Here is a 24,227-nt window from a genome sequence, read left to right on the forward strand (position 1 = left end):
AGCAATAAACCTCCCTTAACTCTCTGACCTCTCATGCTGGCTGCCACCTGGCTGAGCTATTTGGGATGGGTGGACAGCAGGTCAGGTTCAGGTCTGACTATTTGTCGCTTACCTTCCTTGTGTCAGGGATTCCAGAGGCGTAACTCTCAATCTGGGCCCTGGCTGAGGCGGCCACGTTTGGACAGAGTGTGCTGTTCTCCCCGGGAAACAGCAGAAGCCACCCAGCAAACCTTGCTGTCTGAACACACGAAGAGGTTCCGCTTTTATCGTGTTCACAGTCTCTGTTTCCTCAGGGGACTAGCTCCACGATGCTCCATCCAATATAAAAATCTAGACATGCTCTATAAGACCTTTCTGTAAAATGCCATAGTGTTTGCACAGAATATATGCATGCCCCCCATATGCTGTCAATCACCGCTAGATGACTTACAATACCTAACATGCTCTAAGTAGCTGTTATACTGCATTGTTTGGGGAATAATAGTGAGGTACCATTTTCCTGAATATTCTCTATCCATAATTATTTGAGTCTGTAAATCTGGAACCCACAAATACAGGGAGCCGGTGTGTAGTAATATCCTTTTGGCTAGAGCATGCTCACGTCTTGGAGTGGAGAAGTACACACCCCACAAGGGAGCCGTAAAAACTCACCTTCTACCCTACCACTGCTGGGTGGTAAGTAGTCAATGGAAAAAATTTGCTTTCTTCCATGCTGAAGGTCTTTGTCACTGTATTTAACAACTCAGAGGGGCATATTCTTTCAAGTTTTTAGTGACCAGCCAAATGGCTCGCTGGATAAAGACACTTCTTGCCAAGTCTGAGAACTCGAGTAAGATCTCTGGGACCCACATGGTGGAAAGAGAGAAACAACTTCAGAAAGTTGGCCTCTCATCTCCATGCAGACACATTTACATGCACACAAAATAAGCAAACGTAATAAAAAGTTCTGAACTTTGCTGACTGAAGATACCTATAAAAGGCTGCTGTTTGGTGCATATTGCTCCTTAGTATGAGTTCCATAGCAAAATACATATATAACTAAGCTAGAATGTCTTATTATTTTTTATTTTTAGATTTATTTTGTTTTCTGTGTTGGAGTGTTTTGTCTGTGCGCTGGCTAGTTTATATCAACTTGATACAAGCTAGAGGAACTAGACCGGGAGCCTCCGTTGAGAAGAGGCCTGCAGAAGACTGGGTTTTGGGCAAGCCTCTAGGGTCTTCTTAACTAGTGACTGATGGGGAAGAGCACAGCCCGTCATGGGTGGGGCTATTCCTGGCCTGGTGGTCCTGCGATGGATGAGAAAGCAGGCTGGACAAGACAGTAAGCAGCACCCCTCATGGCCTCTGCATTGCTCCTTCCTCCATGTTCCTGCCCTGTTTGATTTCTGTACTGAGTCCCTTCAGTGATGGACTACGGTGTGGAAGTGTGAGCCAGATAAACCTTCTCCCTTCTAACTTGAATTTGGTAATGGTTGTTTCATAACAATAGAAACCCTTACTAAGACAACCTGCATGTGTGTATATGTGCCGTGTATGTCTGCTGTCTATGCAGGTCAGAAGAAGGAATCACATCCCTTTGAACTGGAGTTATGGATGGTGTAGGTACTGGAACCAAATGTTTGTTTTCTGCAAGAACAAGTACTAAGCCATCTCTCCAACCCTAGAATTTTCTTAACATAAATTAAGTCTATAATTATATATATATATATTATATATATAAATATATATATATGTATACACATGTGCATATGCACACACATATGTGTGTGTAGCATGACCCTCACTATTGTCTTACTTCTGTAAATTATTTAGTTGGAAATCAATAGAGATATAGCCTATTAAGAGCTTCATTAAGTTCATAAAGATAGAATTGTCTTGTTTAGTGTTTCTATTGCTGTGATAAAACACCATAACCGAAAGTACATTAAGGAGATAGGAGTTTATTTCAGCTTACAGCTCCACATCACAGTCCATCACTAAGGCAAGTCAGGACAGGAGCTCTAAGGGGGCAGGGGCCTGAAGGCAGGAACCAGTGCAAGGAAGGAGGGCTTCTAACTGGCTGGCTACGTTGTCTGCTGAGCCTGCTTTCTTACAGAACCCAGAACCACCAGCCCAGGGATGGCACCACCCACAGTGAGTGGGGCCCACCCACATCAGTCATCAGCCTAGAAAATGCATGACAGGCTTACTCAAAGGCAAAAGTGATAGGAGCATTTTCTCAGCTGAAGATCTTTCTCCAAAAATGACTTTAACTTGTATCAAGTTGACTTACAAACCAGTCAGCACAGTTCAAATGCTTTAAAAAGTTCAGCCACACCCTCACCACAGACTAGCACCATTTGCAAACCCACAATCCTATTTGCCGACTTGTGGCTTATATCTTCTTCATTTGTGAAACACTCCCCACCCCCACACCCGCTTGTGCTTGGCCTAGTGCTAGACCCATGGTTTGGGAGTCTTCTTACCCTGCTCATTTACTACCTTTTCCTGGTGTTTTATTGAGTATTTTTGCATCAATGTTCATGGGAGAGATTGGTCTATAATTCTCTTTTTTTGTTTGGTTTGGGTATTTAGGGTAGCTGTGGCCTCATAAAAAGAATTTGGCAGTAGTCCTTTTTCTATTGTGTGGACCAATTTGAGGAGTATTAGTATTAGTTCTTCTTTGAAATTCTGATAGAATTCTGTGTTGACATGATGTGGCCTGGGCTTTTTTGGGTTGGGAGATTTTTAATGACTGTTTCTATTTCCTTAGGGGTTATAGGTCTGTTAAATTGTTCATCTGATTTTGATTTAATCTTGCAATTTATAGTGGGGAAATATACACATATTTTAAATAGGGTGGCCAGCCCATATATTGAAATATATGCTAATAATATGCCAATGAGCAACAATAAAAGATAGTTGATTTAAAAAGAGGCAGGAAGTTTTGTAGTGTTAACATGCTTTTATAGTGCAGAGAGGACTCTACCAAATTGGAGTTGATGGTGTTTGGCGGTGGGGGGGGTATTCAACCACACTGTGAATCCCAAGTTTGCATTTGCATTAATTAAATAAGATTAACCTTGGGTCAATAGGTTCAGTTAGCAACTAGTTGACAGAAAGTAGTCATAGAGCATCAGAGGACATCTGGAAGAGATAGAGAGATGTAGAAGGAGCTGTGGCCGCTTCCCATTGCTCAGCTCCCAGCCACCGGCCAGCTTTACCCAAAATAATTACATGGAAACTGTATTCATTTAAACACTGCCTGGCCCGTTATCTGTAGCCTCTTATTGGCTAACTCTCACATCTTGATTAACCCATTTCTAATAATCTGTGTAGCACCATGAAGTGGTGGCTTACTGGGAAAGATCTGAACCTACTTCCATCTCGGAGAGGAGAGCTATGGCGACTACCTCACTGCCTTCTTCCTCCCAGCATTCTGTTCTGTTTACTCCGCCTACCTAATTTTCTGTCCTATCAAAGGGCCAAGGCAGTTTTTTATTGACCAATGAAAGTAAAACATAGACAGATGACCCTCCTCCATCAGGGAGATGCACCAGGAGTAGTGGGGGAGGGATTTGGAGTGGCATGGCATTTTTGTTTTAACAAAGCAGAAGTACACTCCTTTTGGCATATGCCAGCAAGGAGAGGAGGATAACTAGATGCTATTCAAGCTCTCTGAGCTAGCAGGTTTTTACCCCAGCCATTGAATCTCGAGTCTTATTTATAAATAGAATGCTAGAGATTTCGTTAGATCTACCTTTAGCAGCAACAACAGAGCAGGTACCTGGCTGTGGCATGATCAGCTAGGCTGTTGCTAGAGAAACAGGCTGGTAACTGTGGAGTCACAAATGCTGGCTGAAATAGCAGTCGATTAAGGTGTGGTCACTGTGAAGAAGTTAGAACAACAGGGTGGTATCTTAGTTAGGGTTTCTATTGCTATGAAGAGACACCATGACCACAGCAACTCTTATAAAGGAAAACATTTAGTTGGGGCTGGCATGTAAGAGGTTAGGAGGTTTAGTCCATTATCGTCATAGTGGAAAACATGACAACATGCAGACAGACATCATGCTGGAGAAGGAGCTGAGAGTTCTTCATTTGGATTGGCAGGCAGCTGGAAGAGAACTTTCTTGAGCTTCTGAAATCTCAAAGCCCAACCCCTGGTGACACACTTCCTCCAACAAAGCAACACCTTCTAATAGTGTTACTTCCTATGGACAAAGTATTCAAATACATGAACCTATGGGGACCATTCTTGTTCAAGCCACTACAGATGATCAGAAAAGATTATATTATTATTATTACATGATATTTAAATAAAACTCTAAGCAACAAGTAGACATGAACCAGTTGAGGACATAAGGATAAAATATCCAAGGCAGTGAGAATGACTTGCACAAAGGCCCAGATGTATGAGACTGAACAAGGTAGGAGGGAGCAAGGAGAGGCAGAAGAAACTTGGCAGACACTGTAGAGGTATTTCAGCATGACAGTGGCTTCATTCTCTGGGCGTGAGTGAGTAGAGTGTGGCAGTCTAAGGAATAGGTCAGTTTTGATGAATACTGTGGAAGAGGACCATGGGATTTCGTATCTGACTGATGCTCAGACGAGAAAGACATTGTTATGATGCTAGACAGTAGCATCATCTGGAGAATTGAGAAGTGCCCTGATGCTGTACTGGGTCTTGAATGAGTAAGCCTAGATTCATAGACTCATAGAAGCCATAGACTTCATTGACAACACAAACAAGAAATATCACATAAAATAAAATTCTGGGTTTTTTTTTTACTTTTATATAAAAAAACTTAAAAAATACTTTTTATGTAAAAAAGCATTAAATATTGCTATGAACACTATTTTAAAGTGATTCTATAAGGTAGTTAGAATTTATTTAGTTTTTTTTATCTAACCCAGCTATTCATTCCTTTTGAAGAAAAATACACAAAAAACTTTTTTTTTTTTTGGTAGAAGAGATTGCGTGTCTCCCTTCTTTGAGTTGTGCTGGTGAAGGGTCGCTAGATGTCTGAGTTATTGTGGGCATTGTTGGACTCCTTGGTTTGTGATTTTCCTTCTACTACTTTCTGTAAGGCTGGATTTGTGGCTACATATTGTTTAAATTTGTTTTTATCCTGGAAAATTTTGTTTTCTCCATTTATAGTGAATGAAAGCTTGGCTGGGTATAGTAGTCTGGGCTTGCATCCATGGTCTCTTAGTTTCTGCAGTACATCTATCCAGGACCTTCTGGCTTTCGTGGTTTCCATAGAGAAGTCAGGTGTAAGTCAGATAGGTTTACCTTTATAAGTGATCAGTGTATTTATTTTCTCTATGGTATCTTCAGAATCAGAGATTCTTTCTTCTATCTCTTGTATTCTGTTGGTTATGCTTGTTACTGTAGTCTCTATTTGTTTACCTAGATTTTCCATATCCGGCCGGCCCTCGGTTTGTGTTTTCTTCCTTGCCTCCATTTCAGTTTTCAAGTCTTGAACTGTTTCCATTATCTGTTTGATTGTTTTTCCTTGGTTTCCTAGGATATCATTTACGGATTTACTCAGTTCTTCAAACTTTTGTTATTCTTCTCATCCATTTCTTTAAGGGAGTTTTTCACCTCCTATTAAAGGGCCTCTATCACTTTCAAAAAGTCAAGGTTTTCTACTTCTTCTTGATTGAGCTGTTCAATTCCTCCTGTTATAAGATTGCTGGGTTCTGGTGATTTCATGTTGTTTTTCAAATTGTTGGAGGAATTCTTGCATTGGCACCTGCCCATCTCTTCTTCCGAATGCTCCTCTATGGATCTTCTTTTACAGGGTCAGGTGTCCTTGCTTGCCTCCCGGATATATCTTCTGGTGCTCCTGGATGTATCTTCTGGTGCTGAGATCAGGTGTCCTTGCTTGCCAAGCTACACAAAACTTTTATAAGAAAGAAAACATCAATAACCACTTGCCTTTGGCATGATTTTTCTTGTTTTTGAGCATTGTTTTGGATTAGCACAAAAAGTAAAGGAGAGAAGTAGTTTCGGACGTCTTCCTTCTGGAAGAACCACATTTCAGATCTCATTTCTTGCAGGGATTTCCTCTGGTACCCGAGTCATATGTAGAAAATCATCTGAAATAGCTTCAGAGACTGCTTCTCCCCACTGTTGGGTGGCCAGCAGCAGTGACCAGAGGCCACAGGAAATAAAACCAAAGCAAAATGCTACCACATCACATTTCAACAGAAGACCCATGCCCAGTGGCTTCTGGTCTCAATGCCACCTCAGTCATTTTGGCACCATGCCTAGCACACGATAATAACAAGAGCTGTCCCTGTCACGTCCTCAGGAATGCCAAGCTCTCCACAAGGATACTGGCGTTCAGATCACAATTTTCACTTCAATTTTTTTTAACCACATTGTGCAGGTGAGGAAATTTAGACTTGTGGTAGCTTATAAAGTCTCTTCACAGTAAGCTGCGGAGCCTGGGGCTTAAACAGGAGTCACCTGATGTCAGAAAGCGAACTCTACCAGCTAGTGTGCAGGTTCCTCATCAATATTTAATGATTATCACCCTTGAAGACAGAAGAGTTTATGATCATTGTTGTCACATTCTGTTCCAGATCAGCTTTTTCTGAGTTCTCTGCTTTTGTGACTCCCTGTGGTTGGTTGGAATCTGCCTGACATATTGGTGTATTAGGTGCCAATGCTCCACCATCTTGTCCCTTCCTGTAGGTTTGGAGCTCTCCTCCTCGTTCTCGTCCCCGTCCTCATCCTCATCCTCTTCCTCCTCCTCCTCCTCCTCTTCCTCTTCTTCTCCTTCCTCACCCTCCTCCTCTTTCTCTCCCTCCTCCTCCTCATCCTTCTTTTTCTTCTTTGGTTTCTCTGTGTAACAGCCCTGGCTATCTTAAAACTTGCTCTGTAGATCAGGCTAGCCTTGAATTCACCGAGATCCACCTTCCTCTGCCTCCAAAGTGCTGTATTTAAAGGCATGTGTTGTGTCCCCTCTCTAATTATGGCCATCCTCATGCTCTGTGTCCCCAAACTAACTATAGCCATCCTCTTTTGTATTCTGTGTCCCCTGACTATGACCATCCTTGTGTTCTGTGTCCCCTCTGTTCTATGACCATCCTTGTGTTCTGTGTCCCCTCTGTTCTATGACCATCCTTGTGTTCTGTGTCCCCTCTGTTCTATGACCATCCTTGTGTTCTGTGTCCCCTCTCTTCTATGACCATCCTTGTGTTCTGTGTCCCCTCTCTTCTATGACCATCCATGTGTTCTGTGTCCCCTCTCTTCTATGACCATCCTTGTGTTCTGTGTCCCCTCTCTTCTATGACCATCCTTGTGTTCTGTGTCCCCTCTCTTCTATGACCATCCTTGTGTTCTGTGTCCTCTCTCTTCTATGACCATCCTTGTGTTCTGTGTCCTCTCTCTTCTATGACCATCCTGTGTTCTGTGTCCCCTCTCTAACAATGGCCATCCTCAGTGTCTGAAGCTGTAGCACTCTCTTCTGATCTCCACTAAAACCTGCTCTTCATTCAGTCAAGCCCCAAACCTTATTGGAAAACCCTATGGCATTCCATAACAATGCCGTTGGGAATCATCATGAGATCTTGCTTAAATCTCATGTTGCAACCAATTAAGTCTCTCCGTGTCATTCTGCACTGTTATTAAAATAAAACCACATTAGTTTATTTGGCATATTTTGTAGCTTTCTACTTCTGGTAATTACTTGCTATGTAGTTATTTGTTTTATAAATTTGACACAAGTTAAAGGTCTGAGAAGAGAAATACTCATTGAGAAATAATACCTCTATCAGATTGGCTTGTAGGCAAGTCTGTGGGGGCATTTTCTTAATTATGATTGATGTGGAACATCCCAATCTCCTGTAGGCAGTACCATCCCTGGGAAGTTGGTCCTGTCTGGGTTATATAATAAAGCAGGCTGACCAGGCCAGTAAGCAGGCTGTCCTTTAGTCATTGCCTTGTGTTCCTTCTCTGAATTCCCTCAGTGGCGGAACATGACCTGAGAGTTGTTAACCGAAGTAAACCCTTTCCTTCTCCAAGTTACTTTTGGTCATGGTCTTTATCGCAGCAATAGAAAGCAAGCTAAAATACTACTCAAGCACCTATCCTATGACACTGCTGAATTGTTGTGGAAGTGAACACAAGCAGTCTCCTGAATGGGTGACCATGTCCAGAAAACTCTGATTCTACACTGTCAGTGACCATGAGAGCAGCTAAAGTTCTCTTAGCATTTGCCCGAAGCAATGCTGTGTCGTGTGTTCTGCAGGCTGTGATCTAGCGCCCATCCTCACACCTTTAGAGAGATAGAGCCCTCATTATCTCCAGCACGAGGACAGGAAAGGGATCCAGGAAGTAAAATCACTCTCATTTCAGTGTTCAAAAGTCAGTGGCCTGGCCTCCACGTGTGCTGTCTCCACATCCTGGGCAGTGCTTTGCTTTCCAGCTCTGCCTTCTGGACTGTCCCTGAGAGGGTTTCATGGGAGGAAACCATGGCCACCATATCTAACTAAAGGGTGAGCTTTACTAAAGAGTTGATTGTAAGAAAGGGATGAACCACTTGAGTCCAGTGCTAAGTAAAACACAAAATATGAGAGATAAAAACAGTTGTCACTTCACACATCAAGGGACTTGAAGAGGGCATGAGGCGTGGCTCAGTGGTTAAAACACTTATATTCAATCAAAAAGACTGGAGTTGGGATCCCCAGAATCCACTGGATTATGGGTGGGTGTGGCAGCCCATTGTTATTGCAGCATCAGAAGACAGAAACATTAGATCCCTAGAGCAAACTGATTAGTGAGACCGGAGATACCAGTAAGCTACAGGTTTGAGAGTCCCTGCCACAGTGGACAGGTAAAGAGGAGTCAATGATGAGTCTGTTCTCAGCCTCAGGCCTTCATATGCAACGCCCCCTACTGTATGCATGTGCTCACACACATACACCCATATGCACCGCGCGCGCGCACACACACATACACACACACACACACACACACACAAATGGAAAAAGAAACAAGAGACAAAGAAAGTGGCTCTCTCACGACAGGGGCTCCCAGAGACCTCAGCCTTTTCCTTAGCGGAGGTCTCCAACTACAGTGCCCAAGGAGCTGAGGCAGCAGGAGGATGTGCTGGCTGTTTCTCAAGGACAAGCAGTGAGGTGGCTGGCAGTTCGGGCAGGCATTTTTTGAGTTTTCCCGCAGTTCTTTTCTGATGTTGTGTTCTGTAGGAAGCAAGGCTAAGCCCACCTCTGGAGCTGCACTTGAAGAGCTCCGGGTTTCAACTCTCGGAACCCATTATTTGTTTTCATTGGTCACTTCTGGCCAACTGCTGTCAACCACATTGCCCTCTCCTTTTCTTAAAACATGTTTTCCTTATAAGAGTTGCAATGGTCATGGTGTCTCTGCACAGCAACAGAAACCTTAATAAAGACAGGTAATCCTCCTGGTTTTTTATTTTATTCAATGGCCTGTGCTTGTGCATTTACAAATTTAATTTTTTCCTTCTTCTCATAAGGATTGCCTTAAATCTGTACCTACTATGGGGATGTCCTAGCTTCATTTCTTTTGCTGTTATAAAATACCCTGGTAGATGGTAATTTAGGAAAGAAAGGTTTACTCAGCTTACAATTTCAGGTTACAGTCTATCATTGCATAGAAGGAACCTCGCATAGTTATTTCTAATACACAGCCAAAAGCAGAGAGGACTGTATGTCTCCTCTTCAGCTCAGTTCTCCACTCTTGTACAGTCTATGATCCAAACCTAGAGAATGATACAACCCACAGTGGATTTAATCTTCACGTACCCTTAATCTAATCAAGACAGCCCCAAGACTGGATTAACATTGGCTAAACAGTTCCCTGGCCAACTGGGTTGATGCTAATATGGATAATCTCATAGCTGCAAAGACCTGCACAGACTCAGTGGTACCCAGAGACCCACACACCGTCTGTAGTGATACCGGCAGAAACACAAATCTGTCCTATTGAGCACAAGCCTCTGCTTCATCTCAAAGTTCTTCAAAAGCCCTTGCATGAGCATTGATTTGATGCTTGCTACACTACACAATGTTTGGAATGGGTGCTAGAAATAATTTCTTGGCCCTCTAGGCTGATACTTAGCTGGGTTACACCTGAGTCCCACAGCCACAGAAGATACTCCAAAGCTGACTACTAAAATGCATGTCAGTTCTACCAGTGCAGCACTCTATACCTAATGATGGAGCTGGTCTTGAGACTCCATCTGGACTTCGAGATAGTCCTGTGTCATTGGGTAGAACCCTCCTCTCCCACCCCACAGTCCACAACTCCAGCCCTCTCATCCCTTGCTGCCTAAGGTTGGGAGAGCAGTGACAAAGGAAGTTTGCTCATCAGTTCTAGGGGTTTGGTCCACAGAGACTGGTCTGTCAGTAGGAGTCTTGGGACTTCACAATGCAGTGGGTTTTGTGGAGGTCTGGTAGTGGACTTCAAGCCTGAGCGCTGGACTTTGTGTCTTCTCCTCTCTGTAGAGGACTTCTTCAGGGAGCAAGGGTGGAGAACAGAAGCGTCCCTGCCTGCCTGTCTTCTTCAATTAATCCTTTAGGTCTGTTACACTAAATCAGGTGCTCAAATCTCCCACTTGATTTCCTTCACACAGAGAGAAGGAGTTCTAAACCAGGTGCTCACTTGCTGTGTCTTGGGGGGAGATCATGGGAGCTCCTTTTGGCTGCCATCTTGCTTTGCTCTCCTGTAAGTTGTGAATTTGACGACATTATCTGCCATGGAAATAAAATTCACTCTGCTTTGTATTTTTGATGAAAATGTATTTATTGGTCTGGCTTCCCAAAATATATGCATAATCCAAGTAACTAATATACAAATATAAATATCATCCCAAAGATGTTGCCTATCTCCTCTAAAGTTTACTATATTGATACTTTCTGATTTTGATTAACACAGTGCACCTAAGAAAATTGTTTCTAAATGACTCTTCCTGCAGCCATAGCCAATGTGAGCATTTATGTCCCAGGGAGATGAGGCAAGTATGGTGTAAGACATAGGGGTCAAAGACAGCATGCAGCCAGGAGTCAAGTCCTCACATATAACTTGAATCCCAAACTGTGTCCCGTTAGCAATCTGAGAATCAACTCTCTCCAGGTCCAGGAGCCACAGCGGCATGCCTTGGGAGGAGACAAAGCCACTGTTTATCTGTTTCATGTATTATCATGAATGACTTAGCTGTTTTCAATAGGTTTAAATCCCCAAGGCTTCTGATATGTGATTATGTAAACATATTTTTCAAAGTGTACATTTTCTCAAGTTTAAATAAATAGCATACATCCAGACTTTTACTAGACCTCATTCTTCTTCATTTAAAAATCATGGGTTTGTGGCTCTTACTCAAAGCCCTTCACAAAAAAAGAAAGGTATCTGTGAGTTTTAATGTGTTTCACTAATTGTTCTCTGCCAAAAATCCCATTTTTAATGCTTTATCCCACTTTCCCCAAAGTTGTATAAAGGAACAAAGTAATATTATTCTTTAAACCTAAGTTTCAACAGTATAACGAGCAGGGCCAATTGGAGTATATCATAATTGCTAAGCAAGACTAAGTTTACAACTACCTTGTGAATGTCTACAGAAAAGCACAAAAGCAGAAACAGATGTAAGCAACAGAGACCTCTGCATATAGGTGTGACCTGAGAATCCTTTCTGGTGCTGCACTGTGAATCTGTAGGTGGGAACAGAAACCTTCTTGGTCCCCAGTTCTCATGTGGTCCACATTGTTTATGTCCCACACTCTATTGTGTAACTGGCAAACATTTTCAAACATTAAGGCTCACAAGCTGCCAACAGTGACACACAATCAGGCTGAATTTGTTTCTGCCGCATAAGCAAATGAGAGAAATCCCACCTAGCCACACCCACTTGTACACCTTTGGTACAATACAGTTTATCTTCAAACTAATAGAGTTTATGCAAGTGATCAAAAGTTGTGAGGGTTACTTCTCAGTTCAATTAGCTAACTTATTTTTCACCATTTCAAATTATAGCCTACGGCTCCACAAGGCAACAATTTTCACAAATTTAAAGGTGGGCCATTCATTTCAGACGTCAGACGGCCTGGAAAGAGAGGTTCAAACTCAGAGAGGGACAGCGAGCAGGTGAACAGGAACTGCCCTAAAGGGGAAGAAGCACCTCTGGAGAGCAGGGCCTGTACAGCGCTGAAGATGGCACGAGCTTTATGAGAGCGAAGTCCTTGGGTGCTCAAGGCATTTGCTAATTCTGAGTGCGAACTATACACTCACTGTTACGTTCCTCCCTAGTCTAGAGCAGGAGGCTTTGTGGACAGTGCTGGATTGCCCTGTGCTGGTTACTTTTGTCCACTCGACACAAGCTGTGTTCTTAGGGGAAGAGGGAACTTTAGTTAGATCAGCATATAGACAAGTCTGTAGGGCATTCTTGATTAATAATTGATGTGGAAGGGTCCAGCCCACTCTGGGAGGATCTATGCCTGGACAAGTAGCCCTGGGTTATATAAAAGAGCTGTCTGAGCAAGCCATGGAGAGCAAGCCAGCAAGCAGTGTTCCAAGGTCTCTGCATCCGTTCCTGTGCCCAGGTTCCTGCCTTGAGTTCCAGCCCTGACTAATCTTCATGATGGACCATAAGCTGTAAGACTTAAACCATTTCCTCTCTGATATGCTTTTGGTCATAGTCTTTATCATAACAACAGAAAGAAAGCTAGAACAACCCATGACCGCAACTTCTGTAGATATTTGATTGTTGGCCAGCATCTAAGCTTGCTCAGTCTTCACTTGACTAACACATGTAAAGTTAATTATTTAACACTCTCATACCAGTGACCCAATTCTGGGCTGTGGTAGTTTGACTGATACAGCCCCATATGTCTCTGGCATTTGAATACTTGGTCCCCAGTTGGTGACTGTTTAAGAAAGATTAAAAGATGTGGCCTTGTTGGAGAAGATGTGCCACTGTCGTGGCTTAAGGTTTCAAAAGCCCACACTATTCCCGGAAGCTCTCTCCTTGATGTTTGGGGATTCGACTATGCACTCTCAGCTGCTGTTTCAGTGGGAATGGTGGTGATTTGAATAGGAATGGCCCTTATAGACTCACGGGTTTGAATGCTTGGTCCATAGAGAAGGGTACTATAAGGCTGTGTGACCTGGGACGAAGTGTGCCACTGTCATGTGCTCAAGCTACATCTAGTGTAGCATTCACTTCTGCTGCCTCCAGATCAAGATATAGAACTCTCTGTTCCTTCTCCAGCATGATCTCTACTTGCATGCTGCCATGTTCTGCTGTGATGACAATGGACTAGACCTCTGAAGCTGTAAGCCAACCCCAATTAAATGTTTTCCTTTATCAGGGTTGCCATGGTCATGGTGTCTCTTCACATCAACAGAACCCTTAGCTAGGACAGAGTCAAAGACAGACTTCTAATCTTCTGGAACTGGAAGCTCCGAATAACCTCTTCCTTCTGTAAGTTGCCTTGGTGTTCTATCACAGCAATAGAAAATAAACTAATACACACACAGCAAAGAGACACACTTGATTAATTACAGTAAGCCTTGGGGATCTGGTTGTCCTCAAGGAACATCCTCAGGGTCCTGCAGCCACCTAGTAGAGCTACTTCAGTTCCTCACACTGAGAAAGCAGCAGAGGACAGCTCCATCATCAATATGATTCAGTGAGGACCACGCATAGCAAAGCCTTCTCTCTGAAATGCTAAGTTTGCCAGAGCATATGGAATTATAAAAGCAAATGTGTATTGTGCATAATATTATGTCACATTACCAGGAACATTTTTTAAAAAAGGCAACACCCACAGGTCTGAACAACTTCAGTTTTATGCAAATTCTGCAAGCACTAAGATGTGCTTGTCACTTTTTTGTTGCATCAGCACAGCGCCCTGGGAGGAAGCGGTTTCACTTGGCTTCACTGTCGTTGGCATCTTACCTTTGCAAACACTTCCCGCTTTAGAAGGTGTTTGCAACTCTCCACGAGAACCCTCAGTTCACAGTCTTCTTTTGTGAGTGGCAGAGAGGAGCTTCTGTGAGTACAGTGATGCAACCCAATCCCCCTTGGGAATTCAGTATTCGGTACCATTGACGCCCAGCCCTGCACGCTTTTTATAATCATAGCCATCATCTTTTTATTATGTCTTGGACTTGAGGAGGCCTGAAAGCAGATGTAACTCATGATGACCTGACTTCAATGTGAGAATGAACCAGGTGGCTAATTGTCTCTAAAACAAATACACTGATAATTAGCAGGAGAGCACAATGCAACAGAAGCCTAACCACCAACCTTTATTTAAGTTAAGCAAATGGTGAGCAAACGATGCAGCTGCATCACACTTTGACAAGTTAATAAGGGAGCCATACTTCATCTCAGCTGCCTCCTTAGCCAAAGCGTGCCCTCAGGACTGGCATCAGCGCCACTGAAAACTGTTCCTGCTCACAGCGGGAACCTCTTGTCTGAGGGCTTCACAGATCCAAAGTCTAAGGAGTGCTGGGGTCAAGGCCAAGACAAGAGAAAGTTGGTGAGGTCCTGCCCATGGACACCGGAAGTGCTGGTAATTGCAGCAAAGATGCTAATTTAGTGGCATCAGGACAAATGTAGTTTTTTTTAGTGTTTGGTATTGTTCAGACTGGATTGACTGATGTCGAGTTAGGAGTTCAAGAAACATTGTCTGGAGGAGCTCAGCCTAAATATTTTAGGCCTTGAGAGCTTTACTGGCTTTGTGGCCAATACCTACTCTGCCATTTTAGTACAAAGACAATATGTAAATAAACGGTTGTATTCCAATAACACTTGATTTATGGACATTGAAGTGAAACTCCATATAACTCTCACATATCAAAAATATTGCTCATTTTTTGGTGTCTTTTCTTTCAAGTGTTTGTAAATGTAGGAACAGTTCTTACTAAGGGCCATACAAAAACCCAGTGGGGTTTGACCTGCCTTGGTTTTGCCTGGGTTAAGAACTCAGAGGTGATGTTAGTTCATATCTTGCTTCTTTATGATCAGTTCCTTAGCTTGACATTGGAATTCACTTTACCAAAGAACACACGCCAGAGCTTGGAGATCCAAATGACTTGACTTGGTAAACGTATCCGGACAATGAGTTGTGGCAATGAGGTCTGGAAAGGCCAAGAGTCTCAAGGGAGTTTGAACTCAAAATTCCAGAAGGAAAGAGATCAGTGTAGGCTTAGAGGGAAAGGCCTTTCCTTGGTTGATCTGTCAGTGGATACTCAATTACACATATTCTTTTTAATATTATTCATAATAGCCAAGTTGTGGGATTAGCTTAGCTGTCTATCACCAGAAGAGAAGCTAGAGAAAGGGGGTGTCTCTACACAGCAGACTCTTAAGCAACTGTGAAGAAGAATAAGCCATGCTGTCTGCAGGAAAGTGTAGAGAACTAGAGTTATTATATTAAGCAAGACAAATATTGCATGTTTTCTTTCATAAAAGTATGTTTAAATAAGCCCAGAGGCAGACAGACAGACACACATGACCTGAAAGAAGAAGATAGGTATTTGGGAAGAGGAAGGGTACCAACAGGGGGAAGGAACAATAGATGGCAACAGTACACATCAAAGTACACAACAAAAAGTATAAAAATATAATAAAGTCATTGTTTTTACACAATGAGTAGATGCTAATTTAAAAGGGAGAAAGAAATCCTCATATTCTTTGGTTCAAATATTTTACTCCCGTGAATTTCTAAGGGAGTAATTAGAACCAAATATAGCAGCCAGGGTGGTTGTTGCATCATTATTTACAACCTCAAAAATATGAATATAGTAAATAATAGTAGTGTCAAAGTGGCATTGTCAGTGTTCAAAAGTTGATGCTGTATTTTATAAGCTATTATTCAGACAGTAAGATTATAATGCATTAGACTATATATTATCATGGAAGGACACCAGATGGGTGAGAAGGCAACCAATAATAGCAGTAAAGACAACTTGACGTTTTTGTTTTTTTTTTTTTTTTTTTTTTGGTTTTTTGAGACAGGGTTTCCCTGTAGTTTCTAGAGCCTGTCCTGGAACTAGCTCTTGTAGACCAGGCTGGCCTCGAACTCAGAGATCCGCCTGCCTCTGCCTCCCGAGTGCTGGGATTAAAGGCGTGCGCCACCACCACCCAGCTACAACTTGACTTTTTAAAAGAATTTCAGAAAATATCTAGGGCAACCTAGATATTACTGTTTATCGCAGCATGGTAGGCTTATGAATGTCTTCATTTTTTTCTTACTTTGTACCACATTATAGAATTCATTCACTCAACAAATACTTACTAAGTAATTAGTGTATCCCAGGATATTTTTATAGTGGAAATGTTGTATTTTGTCATCTGTTATAGACAACATAACCCAAGACATGTAAAAAGCCACATGGGTAGCAATTGATAGCAATATTCCACAGAACTCTGCCATCTTTCTACCGCTTTTCAAAACTAGCCTTCACCACCCTCTCCCAGCCCTGCCTAGAGGCCAATGAACGAGACACTAAAACCTTTTGAAGATCTAGCTCAGTAACCCAGGCCTGTTAGGCCACCTTCTGAGGAAGAGAAAAGAATCTGAGAGATGTGGAGAGCCTTTAATAAGAATGTGAAAAGCTGATGGTAATTTCCTCTCACCCACAATTCTCCTGAAGGTTAGACTGCACTGTATTGCTTGAGCCATATAGAGAGCTTTTGTCAGGCAGAGAATATTTTGTATTTTAAAGCATTTACAAAGTTGATGAAGAAACAGAAATTGGACATTGTGTTTTTGAGGTAGGTGATGTGTTCAGAGGCTGCTGGTCAGTTCTACCGTTCTTGAGGTTGTAGATCCATAATAAGGTTCAGTTAAACATATTAAATAAGAGGAACTTAAGTAGGAATTTTGGAAATGCCAACCATCCCAAGACTATATAGATTTCAGGTAAGAGATTTATATAATTAAAATGAATGATGAGTAGAATAGAGTTTATCACATAGCAGGCAAGTCTGTGGCTTGGACTGTCACTTTTAGTGAGTCTTTGTGTGAATTCATTTTTATGTGGCTTAGACCACACAGATGCCTTATCCAAACCACTTCTGTGAAGGAGGCAGTGACAGCCCAACGCTGGAGAGGAGCTGGGGCCCAAGAGGACCTGGGAACAGATTCTACAGTGCTGTATTTTGCTCCCTCTGCCATGAACATAGAGTCTATTTCATTTCCTGCCTCTATTTTTCCCCATTGATGTTGGGTAATTCTCTCCCAAATGCCTAAAATAATAGTTCTGCTGTGTAGCTGGCTCTCGACCCAACGTACAATCAAAACCATGCTGACCAGATATGGGCAACTGCTTCTCAGCCTTTGCTGGTCCATCTGTCACTTTCCATACATTAGCTGGGAGAGTATTTGGTGATTAAAGAATGTCTAGCAAGCTTGAGCATGTGTGTACCTCACATACACACACACACACACACACAGGCACGCACACACACACACACACACACACACACGTACCCTGTATGGAATTATATTGGGGTGTATTTTTATTTATATTTATCTAGAACATAAGCTAGTATTTTCAATAACAATTTTACCTCTGTTTATAAACCCATTTGAGGCTGTTTGAATTTCAAAATAAGCTGTTCCTTCCTCAGAGAAGAAGCCATCCGAAATGTTAGTATCACCCCCATTTTTTAAAGACCCTTATCTGTACCCCAGAGAGATCCAAGCTGGGGCTCACACTCAAACAGGCCTTTACAAATACTCAAAGGAACAGCAATATTTGGAATAAAAGGAAAACATAAAGACAGTCATTTCAGTCTTTAATACAATGCTTAATTTTTCTCATTAATATGTGAAAATCCCCCAGAGGCTAGTTACAGGCTTACATTGCTATTTTTATTTTATCAATAATAATTATGGTTTTTATTGGATGCTTCTTTTCCAGGGAACCCAAAGTGTATGCAAATCCTTTATTTTTTCCCTTATGCCATCTTTGAGGCATAGCCAAGAGGCAGATCATTTTATCACAATCAAAAAGAGAGAAATTAGTAGAGATGCCAGCACAGAGAAGGGAAACTGGTCCTGAATTTGATGCAAGATTTTGCTATTGCCCTCCCCTAAACCACCGTCTCTCCAACCATTGCCTCTCTGGCAGAACCAGTGATCTTCTGAAAGGTAAATTAGGTTACAGTTTTTCACTGTTTGTTCTGCAGCTTGAGAGCCTGAGTGACCTGTCTCACCAACCTTCTCCTATTCTACTCTCTTCGCTCAGGAGGTTGCATTGAACCAGCTTCCAAGAGCTGGGTACACTAGAGTCATTCCCAGCGAAAAAGTTCATGTGAGGGCCATGTGTAGTGACCTGATCACAAGGAAGCAAGCAGGAATGAGAGCCAGTGGGACCAGGAAGGAAGGTAAGCAAGCTGGGAAGGGGGAAGTCAAGTTAGGATATCATCCTTAGTAAGGGCTGGTGTGGACGCTCTTGGAACCTCCAGCTGTTGGGAACTCTGCCATCTTGAAGACAGATTTTCAACCCAAGTGTTGCCAAGGGGAAACGACAGCAGCAAGTGACACGTGTGTGGCCATGGATCCAGCAGTGATGGTGCATGCCATCACTGTTCTAAAACACTCCATGGAGGAGTCGGAGGTCTCAGTCAGGTCTTCTCTCTTATGGAAATCTCCCCGTAATCCTCTGCTGGGCAGATTTCACTTCTTCAAAGTAATCCCCTTAATTTTCAACATCTGCACTCTCCTATAAATGAAGCGTCTCTACAAAGGAGTTCTCACCAGCCCACCTTTCCAATGCACTGTTACGAACAGAGCTGTTCTCAGCCCTCGCTTGCTTGTTTCCCGCAAACTCTGAAGCAGAATGTCAGGGACTTTCCTCTCTTGCATTCTGAGCTCATGCTGCTATTTCAGCCAGGACCTCTGGAAGAAGTGAACAACTGAAACACAACCTTCCTTTTCAAAAAACAAAAATCAAGTACTCTTGTGTGGACAGCGATTAAAGTTACAGAAAATTGTTCTTCTATACAGGGGTGGTGCACACACACACCTGATATCTCGCACTAGGGAGGCGGAGGCAGGAAGAGGCAGGAAGACAACAAGTTCAGTGTCAGCCTGGGCTACATACAAGAACCTTCTCCAAAGTTTCAGCCTGGGCTACATAACAAGAGCCTTCTCCAAAGTGTCAGCCTGGGCTACATAATAAGAGCATTCTCCAGAACCAAACAAAACTTAGAATGATAGAAAATACTCTTGTGTAATGAAAAGTCTAAACCCCATAGTGATACATTTATAAACAAAGGGCTAAGATGAATCCAGTATCACCCCAACAAGTAAGTTAATAAGGAAAGTTACTCTAGGAACTAGATAAACGACTTAGTTGGAAAAGTATTGTCTTGAAAGCGTATGAAATTAAGTTTCATCTCAGAATCCACATAAAAAATCCTGGCATGGCTGCATACTTCATATTTCTGTAATCTCAACACTGGGGAAGTGAAGACGGGCGGCTCCTTGGTGCTAGCTGGCCATCCATCCAACCTAGCCTACTTGGTGAACTCCACGCTAATGAGAGACACTGTCTAAAAACACAAAATGGCTAATTCCTGAGGAACCTACATGCGCGTGCGTGCGCGCGCGCACACACACACACACACACACACACACACACACACACAAACATACACTCCCTATCCCCCCACATATAAATGTGGAAGTGTGTCTATATGAAATAAAAAAGTCAACAAATGGGTAAAAATGAGAAAACTAAAAAAAGATTTTGGGTGGGCTGCTGCTATTTTAGTAAACCAGATTGTTTCTAAATTGGGTATGGGAACTTCTTTCACACATAATGTTTATTTTTATATTACTTTCTCCCTTAAAAATAAGGTGTTTAGCATGTGAGCTGAGCTTACTTGAGCTTCCTGTGGTAGACAGATAGAGACCCAGCTCTGTCTCTTCTGTAGCCAATTGAAGTTTGCAGTGCCCATGTCTGTCCCCGCCCTTGAGTCAGGGCTGAGTCGCCAATGTGATGGCAGCAGTGCAGTGACACTCCCATTCTGATCCAAGGTTTTCTCTCTGTTAGATGGAACACTGCCACTGCCCTAAAAACCAGTCACAGCAGGCTAGAAGGAGAAACGTGATAGAACCATACTAATTTATCCCAGTCCTCAGAGACCACCCAGCTCCTGGTAGCCCCTCTGCTGACAACAGGGCCATGTATGAGCCAGTGTCCAACCCAGACAGGCAGATCTCCCCAGCAGGCTCACAGACTTGTAGAGGGTAGTCAACGGTGGTTGTCTGTAGGCTTTGCACGGTCCAATTTTATCCCATGAGATCTTTAAACTGGAGAACAGAGTTGGACCTGAGTCTCAGAACCATTTGGTGCATCCCTGCTCTCTGTTCACTGCTCTTTGCTATTGTTGCTTCAAGTCAACTGAAGACAAGAAGCTATCGCAGGTATATTTAGTAGAGGTGAGTATCATAAAACACCTCCACAGGCAAGTGCCAAGACAACAGCCCCTTCAAGCCACTGATATGTACTGAGGCTTAAAAAGTAAAGTTTTCCTTGCTGAAACAAAACAATGCCAAGATGAAATAAAAAAGAATCCTGTCTAGTTCTGTTCCTATATTATACCAATCAACCATATTCATTAATGCCTGCAGACTTTCCTCTTGACTTATAAATAATTAGCTATGATTTAAGAGTAAGAATAGGATTAAGTGAATCACTGTTAGTTCCCTTGTTTTTTAAGCTACAGTTATATATAGGATTTTGTTCTCATTGTTGCTTTTAGCAGATCAGCTGCTCTTTCATTGTCCTGTGCAAAGAGAAAAATCTAGGCACCTGCCAAACCTAAAAAAAAGGAGAGGGAGAAATGGGAAATGGGGGAGAGAGACTTTGTTCAATAAGGCTGATCATGGGCCTACATGAAAAGGAAAAGCAAATAAACAACCCGCCACACATTGAGGTGTGCCTGCAGAGGTATAGACCTTTAACGCACATTTCAGTTGCCACGGCTACCATTTTGCAAAATGAAGTGATGAAATTATCAAATGAAAATTTGGCTGCGTTTTTCATGGGAGTGCAATACATTCTTTTAAAGATTAATAGCCTTTCCCTCCAAATTTGGGTGTGAGATTTTTCAGATGTAATTGTGCATTGTTTTAAGGAACTGCTCATTCCCGAGTGTATTTTTCCTATGTCAAAGAAGGGATTCTTAAACCTTCCTTCTGTTAGTATCCCTTTGTCTTCTCCCTCTAACTGTATAAGCCTGTGCTTGGAGAATCTACGGATTTATTGCTGAGTAGAAAATTGTGTTACTCCCCACGAGAAGTTTGGGGAATCAGAATCTACAGCCTTAGGAAGGACATAATCTACCATTTTATCTGCCAAATTCTGGAGCTAAAATTTAAAATTTTAAGTTGTATCTAAGGCAGAAGCCAGTAGGGTAAGTTCCTTCAATGGATTCACTACCACCCAAGGGCCTTGTTACAACACAGATTGTTGGGCCCATCCCCAGAGTTTCTGATTCAGTGTGTCTGGGTTGGGACCTAAGAATTCACATCGCTAACAAAGCTCCAAGCTGACTCTGATGCCAGCTCCAGGGATCACTCTGAGTTTCATTGAGCCAGAGAGAAGAGGATAGAGGCCAGGTCCTTAAGGCACATCTGTAACATGTGGAATTTTTGTGAAAGTGTAGAATTAGGAAGACGGCATGTGCTATTCATGCTGCCAGCAAGATACGGTGGTACAGTTGCGAGACCAGGCACAAACGAGGGAAGCTGACACAGGAAAAGAGTGAAGGATTCAGGGTTGACAACAAAGGAGCTGAGCCAGCCCTGAGGCTGAGTGAGGGCACAGAAGGGATGCCCTATGCCTGAGACAATTAGAGTCACAGGATAAAGTCACTGGGAAGGTTCCATGGCCCTCCATGGATGACCTAGATCTTCCCAACACACAACATGGCAGGGAAAGAGCATGAACTTCACTTGCCAACCTCACTCCACTGTCAACCCACAGACAGATCTTTTTAAAACATGTAAGCCTTCCACCCCAACCCTAACTACTGCTCTAAGAAATACTCAATAGACCCAGAGCAGTGGAGAGGGACAAGGAGAATAGACCCAGAGCAGTGGACAGGGACAAGGAGAATAGACCCAGAACAGTGGACAGGGACAACGAGAATAGACCCAGAAGAAATCACAATGTTTGCATTTGCATGGTAGAGGAAGCAGAGGGAGCCTGGCTAGTGCAGACCACTTTGCACCAGTTTCTGGGTGTTTCAGAGCAAATCACCACCAACTCCATGTATTCCCTCACAGTTCAGTGTATCAGGAGTTATAGTGTGCCTACCCAGGCTCCTGATTCCAGATCTCACCAGAATACAAGTCTGTCTGCAGTCAGACCACACTCTCATCTGGAGACAGTGTAGGAAGTCCTGCCTCCATGCATACAGGGTGCTGGCAGAATTCCTGTTGAGGATTATGGAACCTGCACTCCCAAAACTTGCTTCTTATTCCTCAACAGCTCTCTGCTTCTCCAAGGGTCAGCAGGAGAGCATATGACAGGAAAAAGAGTCTTAAGCCACTTAAACTGAGGTGTCACCTCATCCTTGTCTTGCACAGTTTAGAAAGAAGTCCTAGGTCCTGACACACACACCAGAGGGCATTAGACAAGGACACAGGACACACAAGGTGGGTCACCGGAAGCTATGTTAGAATAACGAGACTGACAAACATAGTTAGGAATTAAAACTTTATCCAAAGCCAATCATGTGAAACCATTCAAAGGAGGCACTGCATGGAGAAGAATAGGTAGAATTATTTCCTTACTCCAAGGTTTGTTTTAGGTCTCATACAAAGGATGGATGGAAAATGCAAGGGGTCTACTTAAGGTCAGAGAACCATCAGATGACTGGTCCAGAGCTACAGCTCTTTAGGAATCACTGTGTTCTGCAGTGCACACAGATCGGCCCCCACGAAGCTATACTTCTCAGCATATACAAAACAATTAACTGCCAAGTTTAATAGCATAGCATCAGCATGAAGAATAGAGATGTACCAGAAAGACTATTTTGGTTAGCAAATATTTGGACTTGGTCTAACATAAAATCTAAAACTAATTCCGAGTTTAATTTCCCCTTTCTACAATGTTTATGTGTGGAATAGTTCCTCAGAAAACACCTCTCCACCAGTCATCTGGAGCAGTGCATCCCGTGCAGGTAGCTGAACATGGAGGTTACTTGCCCTCTGCCACCCATGGGCCTGTCTGGAGCTCGCAGGCCCAGATTCAGAGTACGCATTTCGCATGCTGTGAGAGAACTGCAGTGGGTGTGAGCACTCTTGCATCGTGAGCCTTGCAGAGGTGTGCAGAGGTGCATTGTGAGCCTTGCAGAGGTGTGCAGAGGTGCATTGTGAGCCTTGCAGAGGTGTGCAGAGGTGCATTGTGAGTCTTACAGAGGTGTGCAGAGGTGCATTGTGAGTCTTGCAGAGGTGTGCAGAGGTGTGCAGAGGTGTATCGTGAGCCTTGCAGAGGTGTGCTGCTATACCAAAACCAACAGTTACATTTTTAATGAGTTTGGAAACCAAGTAGTCACCCACAGTTAGTTTGAAATCAGGTATGGTGAGAATATTTACACCACAGAGTTTTGCAAAAGCTATAAATCAGAACTCCCCGTACCCCTCCCCCATCTCCTTCCCTTACCCCCAGGGGCTGCCTACAAACTTGGTGTCCAACAATGGTCAGTTTACTGACACTTTGACACATTCAAGCCTCAACCCTAACTGCTGCTCTAAGAAATACTGAGAAAACCACACAAATACTTTCACGTATTTCATTGGGGCAGGAGAGATGTCACAGTTGGTAAAGCACTTGCTGAGCAAGTCTGAGAACACGCGTGCATGTGTGCGTTTCACCCCAGAATCCACGCATAAAGAACCAGGTGTGGTCATTCAGGCAGAAGGGATGACACCCCCGCCTTTCCGTGGCGGGAATGGCTGACCTGACAGGAGACTTGGGAGAGGCTCTTTAGGAACCAGCCTGGCAGAGGACATCACTTGTTCTAGGTTGTTCTCTGAGCCCAGGGACTGCCCACCTGCCTGTGTCTTGGAGGAGGCTGGCAGTGGGCAGTTGTGCCAGTGTTCGAGGCCAAGTGCTGATTTCACTGGAGGAAAAAACAAACCCAGTCAGTCATCAGCGTGACCTGCTTTCTCCAATCAGCTTTGTTAGTAATCAAGGCGATTGGCTTTCCTCTCCTCTAGCAGGGATA

Source organism: Arvicola amphibius, chromosome 9, assembly GCF_903992535.2.
Source record: "Arvicola amphibius chromosome 9, mArvAmp1.2, whole genome shotgun sequence".
Taxonomy (NCBI): Eukaryota; Metazoa; Chordata; class Mammalia; order Rodentia; family Cricetidae; genus Arvicola; species Arvicola amphibius.